Genomic DNA, 18741 nt, shown 5'->3' with positions numbered 1-18741 from the left:
CGAATAAATGCGGCAGTATACGTTGCGAGCCAGACAGCTCGCGGCAGGAGGGCAGAAAGCGAAGGAACGAAAAACAAATAAATAAAGGACAGAAGTTGATAGACGCGCACATACTATATAACTATGGCGAAACGGGTCGGCCAGGTAGGCGGGCAGGCGCTAGACGAGCAAAACAAACAAAAGAGGAAGCTTGCGGCCGACGTAAACAACCGCCGCCGTGGCGTGATCGAGTTTCCACGAAGGCAGCTAGGAACCGCCTCGCCTCACGTCCACCCGACTCCACCACTTCCCGGCTGCGTTTCAGCCGATTGACGCAGCACAGGCATGTCGTCCGACAGAGGCGCTGCAGTCTTAACCGGATTTTTCACTGAATTCGATTCACTCCATTTCCCTAACATGGGCTTACAGGCTTTGGCATACAGGCTGTCCAGGCTAACTTTAGCCAAGGGTTAGAAAATAAGATATTTGAGGTAGGCCAGGGAAACCACTTACATACAGCTACCAGGCGGCTTGCGCATCTGGGCAATTTTTTGTATTGCTAATAATTGAGGAGTAATTGAGATCATTTTTCTAAATGCGTAAATATTGACGTTAGACGGCAGATGTGAATAGCAAAGTTGAAGAGCACCTTGAGAAACCCCCTTTCTATTTATTTGCGATAAAGAAAGCCTCACGTGTATCGTTCTTCCGAGCTCCAAAGAAAGTCCGCGAAATACAAAAAAAATCACTTGACTAGCGCATTCGCGCGCCACGATTGTGCTGCTCTCAATCCTGGCTCGAGTGAACGAAATCAGCTGCTGGTATGACGCGACGACCCCCCTGCTCCGGCAGGCCGATATGTCGACGGTGGTTGCGACGCCCGCGCGAGCCAGTCTGCAAGCGTGACGGCGCAAGTTGCGTCGCAACCACCGCTGACATATCGGCCTGCCGGAGCAATGAGGTCGCAGCGCCTTTCCAGTAGCTGATTTCGTTCGCTCAAGCCAGGATTGAGAGCAGCGCAATCGTGGCGCGCGAATGCACTAGTCACGTCATTTTTTTTTTTTGTATTTCGAGGACTTTCTTTGGAGCTCGGAAAAACGATACACGTGAGGCTTTCTTTATCGCGAATAAACAGAATGGGGGTTTCCGAAGGTGCTCTCCAACTTTGCTATTCACATCTGCAGCCTAAAGTCAATATTTGCGTATTTAGAGAAATTATCTTAATTACTCCTTATTTGTTATCAACACAAAAATTTGCCTAGATGCGCAAGCCGGCTGGTAGCTGCATGTAAGTGGTTTCCCTGGCTTAACCTCAAATATTTTACCTTTCAACCCTTGGGTAAAGTTAGCTTGGACAACCTGTATATCCTGGTCTGGTTATTCTTACAGTCGAACCTCATTATAACGTAACTGCTTATAACGAAATAATGTAACGAAGGAATGGCGATTCCCCTTGGAGGCTCGGTCAAGACGAGCTATAACGAAGCTACGGCTATAACGAAGTAATCGTCGGGCCCGTTCAACGTCGTTATAACGAGGTTCAGCAGTACTGTGGTTTTATACGGCTTACCGTCCCAAAGCGACTAAGGCTATGAGGGACGCCGTAGTGGAGGGCTCCGCAAATTTCGACCACCTGGGGTTCTTTAACGTGCACTGACATCGCACAGCACACGGGCCTCTAGCACTTCGCCTCCAAACAAATTCCGCCGCCGCGACCGGGATCGAACCCGCGTCTTTCGGGCCAGCAGCCGAGCACCATATACCAGGTGTTTCAGCGAACACTTTCAAAAATTTTTAAAAGCAGGATTTTTGGGGTAAAAATATGGCTTTTGCGGCATAGTATTACCAGTGTTGGCTGACACCAGAAAATCGGTGAATCGTCATAAGTAGTAAGCTGGTTAACAAATTTTTAATAATTATCTTTTTAACTAGTAGAGTTAGGCGTCCAGTTTCATTTAGAGATGTGTAGCCGGTCGACAGTAATAGTCATCTCAGTTTTCATAATTGCGAAAACACTATTAGCCTTGGCGCTGAGGGTCGACAAAATTTGGCTCTTTCGACTAGTTACGCGCACTGGAGGGATAGCTTTGTCTGCATGCTTTGGACAGCTCATGCATTTTCGTACGATGCAGTTGTCGAGCTACAGCGGCGAGGGTATTCGCGTTTTCGAAATTATAAAAATTGATACGGCTGTTATTGACGACAGGCTACATATCTATAATTGCAACTAGGCGGCTAACTCTACTAGCTAAACAGTTAATTATTAAAAATCAGGCCAGCTGACTACTTAAGACGATTCACCTGTTTTCTGGTGTCCGCCAACACTGGTAATACTATGCCGCAAAAGCCATATTTCTAGCCCAAAAAGCCTGCTTTTGAGAAGTTTCGAAAGTGTTCGCTGAAACACCCGTTATAACCCCTCAGCCACCGCGGCATCCGGGTTTAACTGTCTTGCACATTTGCTTAGACAAATAAAGCCATTATTAATATAAATTTCACTGTTGCCGTGATCGTTAAAGCGTGGCTATCTCGGGAAGAAAGTGGGCGACTTACACTTGACGTACCTGCTAAGTCGGCTGTAGAAACTAAACGAGGCGTTTGGAACGACTGCAGAAACGATCTGTGTCGCTTTCACGAACAGGAATGGCGCGACAAAAAAAAAAAAGCGTGACTTTGGAAAAGGAACTCAACATGCGCGCTGGTTGGTGCATATTTTATTATTACGCAAAGGAATGGCGCGTCAAAAAAACAGGACGTTGCAAGCGGAACACGTAACGCGCGCGCGTGTTGTGTTCCTCTTCCGATGTCCTGGTTCTGTCGCGCTGTTCCTTCCCGTAGAAAATTATGCTTCAGCCAGCCAAAGTAGCCGGCACTGATCGCTGTCGCTTCGTCGGCGCAGCGCAATAAGAATGTCTGTACCGTGTTTCTTTACTACTAAGGCGAAAGCCTTTAATGGTCATACATGTCGTCCGTTAGCAGAGGAAGTCACACTTTTGGCCGCGTGTTAACTCAGGAACTAAAAGAGATAGGAGAAAACGAATAGTTGCTTCAGATAGAGGAGGAAAAAATGAACCTAGAAGCCACGTTTGATGACTCTCGAGTAATTAGTTCATTAACTATAGTCAAAAATGTCGAAATTGCGTCAAAATAACACAGACCTCGATATAGCCACGGGAAAGGTGTGACGTCCCATCCACCGTAAGTCGTCACGGCATAGTGAAAATTGTCACAGAATGGTCGGAAAAACGTCGGATTTGTGTCAAATTTGATGGGAAAATGTGTAATTAAGTGTAATTAACACTTAAGATCCGCGAAAGATGTATAATTTGGGTATCGATATAGCCACGGGAACGGTGTGACGTCACATACACCGGAAGCCGTCACGGCATAGTGTCCTCGGCTTTCGCCTCTCAACACGTTAGTTCCCAAAGTGTCCCCGCAATTTTTTTTAGTGCATTACGAGTTCGGAACAGTCGTGAACCAGACGACGTTCAGACAAATAGCGCTATTCTCCCCCTTACAGCTTAGAGACCACAGAGGTAAAAAACTTTTTTCTTTTTCATGTTAACCCCATTTTTATATGGGCCGCTGTTTCTGATGAGCCGTCTGCAGCGATGGATTATTGGTTCGAATCACGACGAAGCTATATGCTTTCACTGAAAACGGAGATTTTTTCCTTTCTTTTTAAAAGGTAGGAAACGTTAATAAATACAACACAAATATTGCGACCACCAGCCGTTTTCGGAAGCAAACTGCGGTGACGTCAGGACGGCTTGTCTGTTCTTCGCAGATCTCTGAGTCTTGGCTACACCTTCATTTACTTTTAAATGGTGATCACGGAGTCCTCTCGTCTACTGAGTTTGAATCGAGTGGCGGGGAAAATAATTTTCTAGTTATACATCCAGTTTTCTGAGCAATAAATGTGTCTTTTGCTTCCGGACAAGCATCAACTTAGCCAGGAAAATCGGCTCTTTACTAACACAAATTTGATGTAGTTGTCCTTATTATCCTTTTAATCCATTGCGTCTTTAGTTTTTTCACCCGTAAATCCTCGTCCGGATCGCTTTGCCACCACTTTCTGGGTTGTCCTGAGGTACAGTGCAAAGGTCAACATCATCAGCCTGACTACTCCCACTGCAGGGCAAATGCCTGTTCCATGTCTCTCCAATTAACCCTATCCTTTGCCAGTTGCGGCCACCGTATCCCCTCAAACTTCTTAATCTCATCCGCCCACCTAACTTTTCGTCGCCCTCTGCTACGCTTGCCTTCTCTTGGAATCCACTCCGTTACCCTTAATGATCAGCGGTTATCTTGCCTTCGCATTACATGCCCTGCCCGAGCCCATTTCTTCCTCTTGATTTCGACTAGGATGTCATTAACATGCGTTTGTTCCCTCACCCACCCTGCCCGCTTCCGATCTCTTAACGCTACATCTGTCATTTTTCTTTCCATAGCTCGCTGTGTTGTCTTTAACTTAAGCTGAACCCTCTTTGTTAGCCTCCACGTTTCTGTCCCATAGGTGAGTACCGGTAGGATACAGCTGTGGTATACCTTTCTCTTGAGGGATATTGGCAAACTGCCATTCATGATCTGAGAGAACCTGCTGTATGCGCTCCACCCCATTCTTATTCTTCGAGTTATTTCCCTCTCATGATCCGGATCAGCGGTCACTACCTGCCCTAAGTAAGCGTATTATCTTACTACTTCCAGCACCTCGCTACCAATTAAGAAATTTACCTAACTTGGGAGGGAGGGAGGGAGGGAGGGAGGGAGGGAGGGAGGGAGGGAGGGAGGGAGGGAGGGAGGGAGGGAGGGAGGGAGGGAGGCCGGAAAAGTATCGGTGGCTGAGTGAGTTGTTCTAATTCACCTCGAAGCTTAAAGCAGCGCGGGGGACGAGAGTACAATGAGTAGCAGTAGTTAGCGAACAGCGCTTGTGCTGATCATTACTTTTATTTGATTGTCTGTTGTCTTTTGCGATCTTGTTTATTAAGTCTTTAGGATGGTTAATTCCAGGCGAACCTGCAGAGCGCGCTGTTGACGTTACCGCCGCGTCTCTCTTTCGCGTCACTTTCGAACCTTGATGTTTTCGGAGCGCTTGACTGAGGTTCATGCTTTCCTTTCGCACTTCGACCGCCTGATACGCTAGAGTTGGACTGAAAGAACTCAGCGGGAGACAGAGAGGGATGGGGGAGCTTGACGTTTTCGCAGCGCTCATGTCGGCGACTCAGGTTCATGTGTCCTTTTCGCTCTTCGATCGCGTGATACGATAGAGTTGGTGTCTGAGAGAAGTGTGTGTGCGTGGGGGGGGGGGGAGGGGGAGGCGGGGCGGATGCGTGTGGTTATGTTCAGGGCCGTTAGTAGGATTAATGCGTAGTAGGATGCATGCATAGCTGACAGATCGAATATTTCGCCTTGCGGTGTTTCGTGATTACTGCCCCTAACCCTCTGCATCCTTGGCATTAGTGATGCAAAACTATCGGAAAATTGACTATCGATAGTATCGACAGTTTTTTTGAAACTATCGATAGTGTAAAAAAACTATCGGTAGTGTTACTATCGATAGACTATCGATAGTACTACTAGCGATAGTACCGCTATCTATTACAAGACTATCGATAGTGAAACTGTCGGTGGTAAGACTATTGATAGTAGCAATATTGATATCATGCATTTGTTGGCCAGCGATATAAACAAAACATTTGTGATACCCGATTGGTTTGACGGTCTCATGTGGCTTAATGTCCCAAAGAGACTCAAGCTATGAGGGATGCCGTAGTAGAGGTCTCCGGGTAAATTTCGACCACCTGTGTTTCTTTAACGTGCACTGGAACAGTTCGGAAAAATACCTGGAACTGTATCCGATGAAAGAGCAAGCACTGGAACAGTTCGGAAAAATATCTGGAACTGCATCCGATGAAAGAACAAACAGCACAAGTTGTGCTGGCTTGATGACGTAACCGCTGCACTAATGGTTTTCGCACACATGCTTCGCAACTAGGACATTCGCGACACTAACACTTTATCCAGTAACTTTACGAAGGGAACGTCTGCAGAGCTTGGTGACGCGTAGGGCGTAAAAACAGGCGAGTCCTGTCAGTGACTCGTACCATAACCTCCATACCATACACCCGGGAAGCCAAGTTTAGGATGCACTGGGTACACGGGGTTGATTTTATAGTATCGATAGTACTATATATGACAAGTAGTATCGATACGGCTATCGATAGTACTATCAATAGAACTATCGATGATACTATCGATAGTGATAGTTCGATAGTGACTCAACTATCGATAGTATCGATAGTACTATCGATAGTTTTGCATCACTACTTGGCATACAGCTCCAAATGCAAGCATTCGACGCTTTCCACTCGGGGCAATGAGTGTTGTGCACTGGCATCGCAATCGAAGGAGTGCATTTCGTCATGCTCGGCGGAGAGCCAATGCCGCTGTCGTCCGCGACGATCGGAGTTTATTCCGCAATGACCGCGTTCTGTGCGCGGTTCGTGAGGCTGCAGCGTGCGACTATACGGGAAGTGTTTCCAGTTTCCGTCCCGCCGTAATCTGTCGAATGAGAAATGCTTCAGCCGCCATTCGGGCGTCGATCGCAGGCTTAAAGCGCCCCCTGACCCGATCACACCGTTCGAAAGTTTTCTTTTCACCCTCCAATTGCGCCTCCGGGACTGAGTGAGCGCAAAACCAGGCGAAATGCTGGCGATGAGGTGGATTTCCTCTCTGAAGAAAAAGAAATATGGGAATAGGAATCGCTTAACACTATTTTGTTCTAGTTTCCGAAATTACGGTGTCGACCTGGGATTCATCAATTTCGAAGTAAATACGGTAGTCATGTCCGACTTACACCAGCCCGAGTTGTAAAAGTCACGTACGATATGCAAGTTCATGCTAGACATTTGAGTGCTTCATTCGGTTGCCGCTATTAAAAAGTGCATTCTGACTAACTAATGCTTGAAAGTGGATTCTTTAATATGTTTTTTTTTATACAAGGACAGATAGCCTTAGAACAGGGTAAACGTTTCTCACTGGTAGCTCCAGCTTGAAATGAGTGGCAGCTGCTACGCTCTATAGCACTAAAAAGAAAAGCTTAAGCACGAGCAGCAACGAGTAGTATGCTTGATAAATTCCTGCACTTTAGCCTGCGTATAATCCCGACGAACAGCAAGCATTAAAGAAAAAAATGATAAGGCGACTAGGGGAAAATGCAGAAATTTTCCACATAGCTGCGGAGAAAAGTGATCGAAATAGGGACTTCTTGCGGTTCGTGAGAGAATTTTCTCTTACGTTATGACATATTACTCAGTAGGAAGAGGAGGCTGGGGCGCGAGGAAGAGTAGAGTGTTTTGTGTCAGGGTAGCCACCACAGACTTGATTGGGGGGGGGGGGGGGGGGGATTCCGGGTCAGTTAATGACGTAGTGTTTTTAGGTCATATAGGGGAGTGACGGTGGCTTGGTTGCAGATCTCCAAGGCTGCGTCCAGCTCCCACCGTTATCTTGGGCGATGAGGGTCAGTGCGGTATAGTGACCGCCCCCCCCCCCCCCCCCCCCCCCCCGCCCCCTGCCAATGCCGGCTGCAGTATTACGTCATCATGACACCAAGGAGGAGCCGTTAGAACAGGGACCTTTGCTCCAGCTCTGCTTTTGGGAGCGAACTTCCATAGCGTAATAATGGAGGCAATAAAAAAAAAAGGAGGGTGGGGGGGGGGGAGTGCGATCAGAGAATCTCTTTAGTAGAAACAGTATAGCAGCTTACCTTCGTTTGAAGACCGCTTCGCGAATGATAATACAACGTTGTTCACGTTTTACGAGTCGCTTAATTCGTTTTCTTCAATTCCACTTCAGGTGTGGTTTCTCCTGACATACAATGCCACTCTTTCGATGAAGGGATTGCCAAAGCGAACCAGTTTTCTTTTCGTTTAAAAGGGGGCAAGGAAACGCCGGTACTCAACAAAACCACACGATGTGCGCAAAGTACGGGCTTCACTGTATATATATGGATATCCTCCACTGTGCTGTTCTCGCTGCGCCTGCAGTTATATATATAAACCTTTCCCAGCAGGTGCGAATGTTTCCATCACTCTATTTCTATTTTTATTTTATTATCAATTAAAGGCCCGCCGATAGCCTAGTGCATGTGGCTTCATGCCCACCGTTCCCAGTCGCAATCTGTATCGCTGATTCCCATTGCACAACGGCGACTTGAGCACTCGCTCATTCGCGGGATGGACCGATAAACTGAGTGAGTTCGTCGCCCTTGCGTCTCAGCTGCGTACGCTTCGCGGGGTTACCACGCTAAAGCTTATGGCTCAGCCGAATTTCGTATACGTCACAGATCGTGCTTTACTCACCGGCTTTCATAAATGCCCGATTGGCTCCTATTGTTACATCCTGTTTTAAAGGCAAAATATTTTTTTCACTGTTGCTTAGGACTTTCGTGGAAGTACTCACTAACTAACTAACTAACTAACTAACTAACTAACTAACTAACTAACTCACTCACTCACTCACTCACTCACTTTCACTCTCATCCCTATTCACTCACTCACTCACTCACCCACTCGCTCAATCACTCACTCACTCACTTTCACTCTCATACCTATTCACTCACTCATTGACTCACTCACCCACTCACTCACTCTCTCACTCACTTTCATTCTCATCCCTATTCACTCACCCACTCACTCACTCACTTTCACTCTCATCCCTATTCACTCACTCACTCGCCCACTCACTCACTCACTCACTCAATCACTCACTCACCCACTCGCTCGCTCGCTCGCTCACTCACTCACTCACTCAATTTCACTCTCATCCCTGTTCACTCACTGAATCACCTTAAAGGCATGAGTATGAGTCAGTGTCCCCGCGAATGGACCGGATGCAGACGCGAGGTACATTCAATGTAGTTTCTCACTGAACATTCGTTGTATCCGGCGATCATCGAATAATATATGTGGCTTCCGCTCCCCATATACACTTCCTTTGACAGCTTCCCTGTCACACTGGTGCCCACTAAACTCATTCTGAGCACTTTGCTTTGCACTGCACTGCACTGCAGAGAGGGCTGGTTACAACTGTTGCAAAAAAATGCAGAATGCATAAGCGTCTGCTCATTCCACTGTGATATACGGTGAAAAGACGGCACATGGGAATCAGATGTTACGTAACCGTTAGGTGAAATCAACGAAACAAGCACTAGATGAAAATGGCGCGTCATACTATGAGTAAAAACTAGAGAGAATGTTTACTACATTCGAATCGGAGCGAAAGCACGGATTTGTGGTATGTAGAAGACGATGCTGTACAATGCACAGCGTGAGAGAGTGGTGCAGTTTAACACGAAGCGTGTTGGCTACGGGTTCGACTCCCAGTCATAGATATTGATTCAATTTCTTTTTCGCTTTTTCATGCTTTGACCTCTAGCTCAGCTGGAGGTCAAAACTAGGCACCCGGCGATCGAAGCACGTGGTCCCGTAGTTGAAGCCTTTGCTTCAATGAAAGCAAGTGGTACATGTTGAAGAAAATATTTACAGAATCCTACGACCAAATCACGGCGGAAAAAAAAGAGACAAAAGAACTAACAATGGCGGCCTGAACAGCAGCAGTATGAACAATACATACGAGTATATCGGCAGGAAAGTGATCTCGGTCTGTTGGCGTATATGCGTCCCTTGAGTGAATGAAAATACAGCTATGATGTTCGACTCTTGAAAAACGATGCGCTTAGAGAATGGAATGAGTGGATTACCCAATGAGTGATGATTTATGAACCAGGCACAGACGAAAACCAATGCTGCGCAATTATAAACGCGACAAAGACAAGCTGGCGTTAATTGACGTGATGCTCAAAGAACGACGAAAGAAAGAATGAAGCAAATGGCGTTATTCTGAGCGATTCCAAGGGCCCCGACAAGGTTATCGTGACGATAGTCCCAATAGTTGGCGCACACTGTAATTTAGAGCGCATGCGCAAGGGTATCATAATTAAAGACATAATTTTACCAAGAGGCTTTCCTGAAATTTTTGCGTTGGATAACATGTTGGTAGCAACGGTTAATGCGCATTTTTCATTTTTTGTGTGAAGATGCGATATATACCGAACTATTGATAGGGTGGTACATGCTCGAGAACACTAATGTTTGGATCATAAGTTTCCATGATCTAAACAGTAGTGCTCTCGAGGTTGTTTAGATCATAAGTTTCCATGATGTAAACAAAAGTGTCCTCGAGGTTGTTTAGATCATAAGTTTCCATGATGTAAACAAAAGTGTTCTCGAGATTGTTTAGGTCATAAGTTTCAATTATCTAAACGCTAGTGTCCTCGAGATTGTTTAGGTCATAAGTTTCCATGATGTAAACAAAAGTGTCCTCGAGGCTGTTTAGATCATAAGTTTCTAAGATGTAAACAAAAGTGCCCTTGAGATTGTTTAGATCATAGGTTTCTATGATGTAAACAAGGGTCCTCGAGGTTGTTTATATCATAAGTTTTCATGATGTAAACAAAAGTGTTCTCGAGATTGTTCAGATCATAAGTTTCAATTATCTAAAGGCTAGTGTCCTCGAGATTGTTTAGGTCATATGTTTCCAAGATGTAAACAAAAGTGTTCTTGAGATTCTTTAGATCATAAGTTTCCGTGATCTAAACAATAGTGTCCTCGAGCTTGTTTAGGTGATAAGTTTCAAGCAGCCGCGGTGGTTCAGTGGTTATGGTGCTCGGCTGCTGACCCAAAAGACGCGGGTTCGATCCCGGCCGCGGCGGTTGAATTTCTTTGGAGGAGAAATTCTAGAGGCCCGTGTACTGTGCGATGTCAGTGCACGTTAAAGAACCCCAGGTGGTCGAAATTTCCGGAGCCCTCCACTACGGTGTCTCTCGTAGCCTTAGTCGCTTTGGGACGTTAAACCCCATAAACCAACCAACCAGTTCTCCTGAATGCTCGCATTTGTTCACATTTCTTCGTTCAGTTCCATTGTCATTTTGCTGTAGCACAGTAGAATATTGCTTCTATCTTCCAGCCAGACAAATTTCCTCAAATGCCTTTGTCCTGCGGCTAGTGTAATCCGGTTGTTGTTGATGATGATGATGATGATGATGATGACGGTGAACAGAGTCATTCGCCAGGGTGCTTGCGAGAAGATACACAGGTAGCAAATCATTTACCGAAATTAGAAAAAAACTAGTAGCCCTGGACAGAACCTTGGCGGTACCCTCGCTATTACGTTCGAATATAGCATCAAATAGTTATACCCCTTGACTGTGAATAACGGCACAGTTTAGTAAAAATTGACACGCGAAGGAGTCTGTCCAGATCGTCACCGGTTTGCATGCGCAACTAAACAGATTGACTTAGAAATTTGGTGCCGAATATTACAGAATGATTTCTGACCTGCTACGAGAATCCTACAAAACTGAATAGCCTGTATATGAATGCGGCCACTCCTGGGCTTTCAGTGCTAGCATGCAAGCGAGCTATTATGACCGTTACAAATTTATAATTCATTTTTTTTGTTCGCTTGGCTGCTGACCCGAAGGACGCGGGTTCGATCCCGGCCGCGGCAGTCGAATTTCGATGGAGGCGAAATTCTAGAGGCCCGTGTACTGTGCGATGTCAGTGCACGTTAAAGAACCGCAGGTGGTCGAAATTCCCGGAGCCCTTCACTACGGCGTCTCTCATAGCCTGAGTCGCTTTGGGACATTAAGCCCCCACAAACCACAAGGCGTTACGAGCTTAGTTACGGTAGTTAGGCTAAGGGCAACTTGTTTGTCGCGGTCTACCGCGCGTGGCAGACAGCGTGTGTATTTCTTTTACCGTATCACCTGTCGGCGAGGTCGGCAAACTCACGCACGTGTCGCTGCTTGCTAGCGCTGGCGGCGGACGCGTTTAATCTGCTTACCGTGCCCGGCGCTGCAACTGCTGTGACGGGGAAAAAGGAAGGAAAAATCTGACAAGGAAAAAATGCAAATAAACCCTTCGTCAACGCGGCTGTATAGCGTGTGAACTGCTTGCGGAAACCGACACTGCCGCGTGCTAGAGTGAAAAAAAAAAAAAGGAAGGTTAAGCTGATGAGGCGTCCAGTTGGTGATGTAACTTGTAAGGAAGGGGATGAACGGTCGGTAGGTCTCAGCACGTGTTCGGCGCGCAAACACTATCGTTCGGGGTTACAGCTATTATAAGGGCGGCCTGCTTTAACTTGCTGAGTCTTCATTCACTAAACATGTGACTTCATTCACTAAACATGTGTGCTCAATAACCGACAAGGGCCTCTATTCTGGCGCTGCTATGCCGTAAGTAGCATAAGAGGGTTCTCGCACACCTTCCTCCATCCCCGTTCGATCATGCTCCAACGTGGCACCCGCGGTAATACAGGACGTACTTTAAATTATATTTAAATATTTTCACAATTAATCTCCAACTGAAGAACACCACAAATAAAACAACGAAATAAAATCCCCTAAGCTTTCGGCGACTGTTCGGTCCCTACTTGCTTTCGGTGACTGTTGAAATCCGTCGTATTCTAATTAGCTAGATAGTTAGCTACAATTTGTAAATACGTATCATACATGCTGAACACTCTTATCACAGACGTTGATTTCGTTGCGTGTAGCTTGCTACTGTTATGCTTTATTCTGTCGAGTTCAATATTAACCTATCTCTTAAGCGATAGCCCTTATAGCAAATAGACAGTCACATATGAGTTTGTGCTCAGGGTCTAGAAAGTAATAGGAGCCTTGAAGTAACGAAACATTGCACGTGAACCCGTTGACTTGTATGAAACATAGGACGAATAAATAGGAACAAAACTTGTAATAAAAATTATTCTGATAAACAGTGCTACATCAAGTTTTCTGGGGCACTTTTCTGAACATATAGTATAAGCAGGGTTGGATATTATATACTTGAAGCAGGTATACTTGCAGCGCGGTTTGTTGTGAACGATTCTATGTGCGCTTGCAAAAGTAGAGGTGTGCGAATATTCGAAAATTTCTAATAGCTAATCGAATATGCTTTTATTCGTTTCTTCGAAAGAATTAAATAGTGCACGTTTAAAATTATCCGAAACGAATCGAATATGTTCTCAGTTTTCGAACACCATTAAAAAAAAAAAACAGAGGGACACTTAGCTCCGCCTTTAAGAATATGAAGTGATATTGTTAATGGCTTCCTTCGGCGGTTTCTCTTCACGCACCGTCAATGATAACGCGTCGTAAATCTCGCCTCGCCTTGGAGGATGGGGAAAATGATATATGAGGCGGAACGGAAGCGCGCAATCTCTTCGAGAGCCTGAGTGGTCGGTGTACAGTGGCCTCACGACACCCGATCTATCGACGGATGGCCGGATCACGAGGCGGAAGCCCACGTCTGCACGCCTCGTCTGTGCGCATGCGCACACCTGCCGGTTTGAAACACGATCCCTCATCGACATCGCGATCGACGAGAGAGCTGGAACGAGTACGGAGCGCTGAAAAGGTTTGGTTTGGTTTATTGGGGTTTAACGTCCCGAAGCGACTCAGGCTATGAGGGACGCCGTAGTGGAGGGCTCCGGAAATTTCGACCACCTGGGGTTCTTAAGCGTGCTCTGACATCGCACTGCACACGAGCCTCTACAATTTCGCCTCCATCGAAATTCAGCCGCCGCGGCCCGGATCGAACCCGCGTCTTTCGGGTCAGCAGCCGAGCGCCGTAACCACTGAGCCACCGCCGCGGGGGCGCTGAGAAGGTGTTGGGCATGTGCACAATGCGGTTGGGTCGTTTGACTTCAACTTGACCCCACGATGACCTCACGAAAAAGGGTGGCTTTCTGGGAAGTGGCCGACGAGGCTCTTCCCACACTCGGCTCGGCGAAAACGACCTCCCTTCGAGAAGCAACCGACGACAGGAGAAGAAAGGGTGTCCCTCGTCTTGAAAAAAAGAACCGGAACGAATCAGAGGAAGCCTGCGCAGCTGCGGCTGTGACGTCAACACGACACAATGCTATAGGAATGCGGACTGCGGACTTAGGAATGCGGACTCGCCAGTTCCCACGTGCGGGCTCTAAGCAGGTGTCTTAGTTGGCAGTGACGTGTGGTGCCGATCTTTTGTGCCACGATGAGTTACCGCCTAGTGAGGAGGCTCAACAGGTCTTCGATTGCGGTGCTGGTGCCGATCTTTTGTGTCGCGATGGAATGTCGCCTGGTGCAGGGGCGGAGTCTTGGGCTATATAACCTGCGACCAAAGTGGGCACGAACGCTCTGGACCTTCGGTAATAGGTCCATCCAGTGTGGCTCTGGACCTTCGGAAATAGGTTCATCCAGTGGCTCTGAGCCTTGGTTAACAGGCTCATCCAGACGCTCGACGCTATGAACTCTTAACTTTTGATTCCTTGCTCTTCTTTTTGTAAATTTTTGTAAATAAGTGTCTCAGTTTCTTGGCATTAAATCTGCTTGTTTTTTGTAATCTAACCAACTCGGAAGTTCAGACTATTCCCTCATCCCGAACGAGCCCCCTTGGTGACGCAACAACTGGCCACGCTACCTCGAGCCGTAACAACTGGTGGCAGCGGTGGGATCTGCTACCTTGCGTCGCGACAGCATGCAACAGAAAGGGAACCCTCAAGATTGTGCTGCCACCTGTAGTCGCCTGGCCCACCCAGTACCCCCCACTTCGCGCACACCTGATGCAACACTAAACATTAGAATATTGCTGTGAAATTGTTGTGTAAACTGCAATAACGTTAAGCCTTACACTGGAACGTTATATGTGCTAGCGTTGAAAATGAAATCATCATCGTCACCACCATCAAACCGGAGGGGGCGCAAAATGCTTTCGAATTACACGGAGTTTCAACTATAAAGGAAGCCTTTTTAATGCGCTTGGTACTGACGGGGACCAAAACCTCAGTACGAATGAACGGGAAGTTCGAATTAAGCGAGTTCTAATTAATGAACTCTCGATGTATGTAATAATGACAAAAAAGAGAGAGAAGACTTCTTTAAGCATACGCAATGAGAGCAAGATGCACACGCGGTCGGCAAGAAGGCTCGAGGGCGAGGCCTATATATAGCGACTACAGGAAATCAGCAATCGGACCCGCTTGAGCGATAATGCGCATTGACGAGAGTCGCCTTTACGACGGCCGGGCGGCGGCCAAGAGGGACCGTGGCGGTGGATGTGAGGCACCACAGCTGAGTAAAAGCGCCCTTACCTAGTGTGATACTGCATTAAAAAAAAGGAACGAGTGACAAAGTGGCACAATTTGAATTTGATTGTGAATAAGAGGCCGCGGTTTCGGCCGATCGCCTCGAGCGCAACCTGAAGTGTTTGGTTTGGTTTGTTTTGTGGGGTTTAACGTCCCAAAGCGACTCAGGCGATGAGGGACGCCGTAGTGAAGGTATCCGGAAATTTCGACCACCTGGGGTTCTTTAACATGCACTGACATCGCACAGCACACGGGCCTCTAGAATTTCGCCCCCACAGAAATTCGACCGCTGCGGCCGGGATCCAACCTGAAGTGTGCCCCATTTCTTGAAGTGTGCCATCACAATTTCTTCGCCCATAATTTCTTTCTTTAGTGAAAATGCTCGTCATCTCAAATGTAACGCTTCAGTTTTCCGCGAATAGCTTCCATTCAATATTTTCAGTGTGTTCTAAGGAGCAGATTTACTTATGGAAAATCTTGCGAAAGTATTTCCGAGCGTATAAAGCGGTCGAAATTCGCGCTGCAAGAGAGCGCATTTTGAACATCCGTCACTACACATGCCGAATACACCACGTTGGCGTTCGGATGCCGAGCAATAACTCATGAATTCGATACCCGCGGTGCCACGGCCGCAGTCTACGAACGCAAAACGCGACAATATCCCACAGGTGGTCGGAGTTACTTAACCCAAAGCATACCGCTGTAAGCAGTAAAAATTCGTCGACTAAATAGTCAGTACGGCGGCTTGCATTTGTACTGTACATGTTCTCAACGTTAAGTCTCGTAGTTTTCCAATTTTACCATTAATGACATGCGCACGACGCACAATAAGCTTTCTCAGCGTGTGGCTCTATTAAACGCACATTCAGCTATATACTATATCCTCATGGCAAGAGATCGATCAGATCGGCTTCTAAGAGATGCATCACTGAAGACAGCTGAAAGTGTCTCACCGATGTACGAGGATCTTCCTTATTAACGATAACTTGTGTGAATTTCAAGCTTTCCAAGGTGAGACTGCATTACTCTCAATGCGCACTTCCCGCGGCCGCCAAGATTAATCTCGAGGAGTTCGGGTCGGAATGTGTCCGAGTTTGATTACTTTTGGCGGAATCGAAATACTGACGATAAATCGGGTTTACTATAGGTACCAAATACATCAACGGGATGTTCGGCATACATGTGTCCATTCGCGAAGGAGACTCGCGAGCGAAATGGTCTAGAATAATGAGGCAGATCAATAATATTGCGGCCCAACGACATCGAGACATATGCGAACGGGCAAATAACTAAAATTAGGCCACGTGGTTCACACGGGCGACCTTCAGGTTACATGCAGGAAAACGATCGGGAAACGGGCTCCCCGGAAAGTCGGGCAGAAAAAAAGTCGCATAACCCGCATCACGAAGAGAAACGAAAAAAAAAAGGCCAAGTGGGGAAACTTCAATGCCGCATACATGCCACTGCTGTCATTTCCCAGGTATGCAAGCGGCCTGTAATTCCCCGTTTGCCGTGACGCCTGATTCTGGGAATAACACGCAAAAAAAAGTAAAAGCGAAGAATGCAGCCAACGCGCTGAGAGTAAGGCGGATAAACACGAAACCAGTAAGAATGAGACAATCTCCGTATAGGACGGAATGTCGAGGCCAGCTTCCCCCCCCTCCCTCCCCCCGCTCCCCTCGAACCCCCACGTAATGCATGCGCCATACAAGGTACATAAAAAGAAAAACAAATGCGGTTATAATACACCGCAGCCGTACCTGGCATGCGTCATACGGTGCGGTCTTGCAATGATCCGATATGTATGTTGTCCGCTGTTCGTTGGCACTTGGAGAAGGGCTGGGTACAGAGAAAAAAAATGTACTGCGAGTTCTCTCAACGATTTGTTTCGTGACGGTCAAGCTTCAGCTCGCGCTTTGGACGATCGCCTTTCTTTGCCCGTCTGCCGGCCATACATTTCGCAAGGCGCGGCGACGTTTGGAACGCCGCCAGCCGACGTCGGTCGAATCAAACGAGTCACGCACCTTAGGCTTCGGTCAAACGGGTACCCGACCGACGACGCAATTTGCAGGTGTCATGAAATTCTATGATCAGTCTTTATTTTTAAGGTTTCAACGCACACGAGGAAACGAAACACTGCGTGACGTGAACAGCCGTCGCTTTCGCTTTCAGGGCACGCTTTTTAGAGGCCCGGCGCGCGTGTCGTCTGCTAAATGGCCTTGGGAGTTGTCTGCGAAATCTCTGCCGTCTGCAACACGCCTGTAATGGAGCATCGGGAATGAGCCGAATTATTTTTCTGGGTAGACGCTGCTGCACTTCCTGGACTTCTAGGTCGACTTGAAAATGCCTGTTGAATGAGTCACCTTTTATTTTTTTTTTATTTTGAAAGGCTATACGGTGCAGTCGCCACGCTAGACGTCTGCGCCGACGGGAGCAGACGGGCAACGACGCGTTGCCAAGGCGACGGACCCAATGAAAATCGATATCGGCGGCGCTATCTTTAGGTGCGCGCTCCGAGTTGTTTTCATTATTATTTTTTTATATTCACGGTTTCTGGTGTAGGATTTCTACAGCGGCGATTCGCCCAAGTGAATATTATGCAGAAAAGTTCGGTCTAACCTACTTCCTTATTCGTGGTAAAATTAAATGCGCGAAACGCACTGTAGGCTTATATTTTTTAGGTACTTCTATTCTTCACCGTCTCAGCGAGTGCAGTGATTCCTTGTCCGGTCATTTATTTGATGATGCCCCACTCGATAATAGGTGACATGATTACTGTGTTTGATTGCTTGACTGACTTGAACTGGCCTAATGGAGCCTTCTGCTTAATGGCGCCTTATACGCAGCTATGGAGTCAAAAATAAGAACAGATAGGTTTTTTGATACCGCACTGAAACGAACATGCCTACAAGCAATACTTGTACTAATGGCGCAAAAAAGTTAGGTAATTAAAGGGTTAATGAGGAGATTTGCTGCGACAGGGTATATATGTGGATAGCGCAGGACAGGGGTAATTTTTAGGTCACAGGGTGAGGCCTTCGTCTTGCGGTGAAAGTCGTTTGGGGTGATCATGATTTCCTTCTCCCCCATTTTGCAGCCTGTCTTTAAAAAGCGCGCTTATGTTACGTTCCCCTGTCCATTTTCCTGTTTCCGTGGGGCTCTTTCTTTTTTTTCGACCCGTGGTAATAGATTAATCATGACAAAAATCTTCGCAACGTCGTACTAACAACTGTCAAGGCCGCAGTTTCCCAAAAGTCACTGTGCATGCCATTAAGGCTGCAGCCTGCGAACCGAGGCTCAATTTTCTGGTTGACGGACTCCAAGCGAGCCCGCAGGGACTACCTTGCTGGAAAACTTCCTGGAAGGGCGAGCACACTATTCAGCACACTCTCCCAATCACTCCGAAGGCCTAGACGGAAACGAGGTACCGAATAACCTCGCCCGCGCTCTCACAAACCGGGCGGATCCTTATCCCTACCTAACCTCCCTCCTAGGACCGTACGGTGACAGGCCAGAACACTTTAGGCTAGAAAGAAGACATTTCTCACTTCCACACACACAACTGTTCTCCTC

At 47.0% G+C, this 18741-nt stretch overlaps 1 protein-coding gene across 3 annotated transcripts in view; it reads right to left on the bottom strand.

Moving 5' to 3' along the window:
- Tdh (L-threonine dehydrogenase) overlaps positions 1-18741 on the bottom strand; it is a 63360-nt gene that overhangs the window by 33815 nt on the left and 10804 nt on the right. Inside the window, exon 2 of one of the 3 annotated variants that reach the window (XM_089553077.1) lies at positions 16929-17007. The exons of the other annotated variants lie outside the window; for them this stretch is intronic. The gene's annotated coding sequence lies outside the window, so the exon portion shown is untranslated. The remainder of the gene's footprint in view (positions 1-16928; positions 17008-18741) is intronic. 3 annotated transcript variants of the gene reach the window in all.

Source organism: Amblyomma mixtum, chromosome 7 (assembly GCF_055824585.1).
Source record: "Amblyomma mixtum isolate Tamu chromosome 7, ASM5582458v1, whole genome shotgun sequence".
Classification (NCBI taxonomy): Eukaryota; Metazoa; Arthropoda; class Arachnida; order Ixodida; family Ixodidae; genus Amblyomma; species Amblyomma mixtum.
This window is presented reverse-complemented; position numbering and strand designations above follow the sequence as displayed.